Source organism: Pyxicephalus adspersus, chromosome 5 (genome assembly GCF_032062135.1).
Source record: "Pyxicephalus adspersus chromosome 5, UCB_Pads_2.0, whole genome shotgun sequence".
In the NCBI taxonomy this organism is placed as follows: domain Eukaryota; kingdom Metazoa; phylum Chordata; class Amphibia; order Anura; family Pyxicephalidae; genus Pyxicephalus; species Pyxicephalus adspersus.
In genome coordinates this window covers 132,730,163-132,732,259 of record NC_092862.1, presented here as the reverse complement: position 1 = coordinate 132,732,259, position 2,097 = coordinate 132,730,163, and the positions used below count along the sequence as shown (strand labels likewise).

The following is a 2,097-nucleotide window of genomic DNA, read 5'->3' as shown; positions in this document are numbered from 1 at the left end:
ATTAAATTTCCCAGGGCTGCTTTCCTGATGGATGAATAGTGACTACTTGTCTTCTTTCAGAGTTCTGTGACAACACAGGAGCCATATTGGGAAATATGAACAAAGCATTGTCATCCGAAACCTGCAGGTTATTTCTTTTATTTCTTATTACATTTTATTGATAGAGTTAATATCACCTTTATTCATATTTGAATTTATTATGTGAACAAGTTGTATCTAGGAGTTCCAGCACTCTCTGTCCCTATTCTCCTTTTTTTTTGCTGGGTGAGGAGCTGTGTTGAATTGCAGCTTTCAGCATAATATCAAAGTCTGCCCAACCTTTATTCATATCAGCAGCGAGTGCCTGTCAGGAGCAGAGATTTTATAGAGCTGATACTAAAAAAGATGACATTGTACAGGTATTTCATTTTGAACTTTCTATATCCCATGTGACAACAGAGTCCATTGAGAAAGTATTTATGGATCAAAGAGTGGCAAGCAAGTATGACAGTGAAAAGAAGATTTTTCCCAGAGCCATAGCTGTGCCGTGAGTTACAGATTTTGGATTCTTGTCAACTATTTTTTTTTTTTATTCAGCCTTTCTCTATCTCTTACATACCCTTAAACTAACTTTCAGGTCTTCAGGCAACCTATTCTATAATTACTATATCCACAGCTTACAATATATTAGTATGGTGGTTACTGGGAAGAATGTTGCCCCCTACTGAAAGCCAAAAAGATCATTGGTGTTAATTTAACCTCCCTAGCGGTCTAATTCTGTCCAAATTTCCATGCAAAAAGCCGTACAATTTTTTGCATGGAAATGTATAGTGTAGGCTAGTGTATAGTGTAGGCTGTAATTCTTAGGCATAACTCACTGATATTTATTAAATTAAATAATAAACTTCAAATAACAAATCACAAAAATCTGTTAAAATAAATAATAAAAATATTTAAACATGTAATGTAACTGTATAGTAGCATATATAAAGAATATATATTATATGAATATTTCTTTGTACAGGGCTCTTGTACAGCTATTTTGTGTTGAATCCAATACAAAATCATTTGAATTTCCTGCTGCTAAGTTCCGGATGCACCAACGCATGTACCAGCATCACCGGGAAACCCCGTAGATCGAATCTGCACTTCGCAGCTGGAGATCGGAGGAGGAAGACGTGTCCCCTGGACCTACAGGGACTAGCAGGATGCCGGGGGACACCGTTGGAACAAGGTAAGTGGTTTTTTATCCTGCTTTTAGGTACCCCAAGTCAGACTTGGGATTACCGCTAGTGGCGGTTAAATGACCTGAGCGGTACAAACTGCTCACTGCTCAAGGAACCTCTAGCAATTTCTTGAGGAACCCTGGTTGAAAACAAACTATCGGTAAGAAGCCCCCACAAAGTGCCAATGTTGAAAAAAAAAGACATTGATTAGCCTAAAAAGAGATGGTGCAACAATTTGTGGACTGATGAAAGTAGGATTGTCCTTTTTTTGTCTAGGGGCTGCAGACAGTTTGTCACACGACCCCCAAACACTGAATTTGGGCTACAGTACAATGTGAAGACAGTGAAGCGTGGCAGCACATTCATGATAAGGACATGTTTCTAATACTATGGTGTTGGCCTATTTATTGCATAACAGGGATCATGGATTAGTTTGAATACATCAAAATACTTAAAAGAAGTCATGTTTCAAGGACATGCTGAAGAGGAAACAAGACAATGAACCCAAACACACCAACAAGATTGATTGATGTTATGGAGTAGCCAGCCTAACCCTAATGCCACTGCTGCATTATCCAGCAAGTTTCCCAGTGCTGATGTCAATAAAAAATTGTAAGTGTTGTAAGTTCAATGGTTGCTTTCTTTTTTGATTTGTACTATACCACTGAGGTGGCTTAAGAACAGTGCAAGCTGCACTATCCAGTGAAACATGAAGTTAAATCTTTGTATAAATTATCCAAAACAAAAACCTCATAAGGCATTTAGGCACACCCTTTTACCGGTATGTTTTTTTTTAAACTCCTTAAATCATTCGCATTCAATTACACATAATTGCAATAAAACCATTCTCCTATTCTATTAAAACAATAAAATGCATACTCCCATGAACATG

The 2,097-nt window shown here is 37.4% G+C and overlaps 1 long non-coding RNA gene across 2 annotated transcripts; it reads left to right on the top strand.

The window, feature by feature from the left end:
- LOC140332184 (uncharacterized) lies at nucleotides 1–1,836 on the top strand. Of its 2 annotated transcripts, XR_011921050.1 has the most exons (3): nucleotides 1–127; nucleotides 439–1,213; nucleotides 1,624–1,836. It is a non-coding gene; the product is annotated as an uncharacterized lncRNA (long non-coding RNA). The 2 variants fall into 2 exon arrangements; XR_011921049.1 differs by having other exon boundaries at nucleotides 439–1,836.
- Nucleotides 1,837–2,097: the final 261 nt, after the last annotated feature.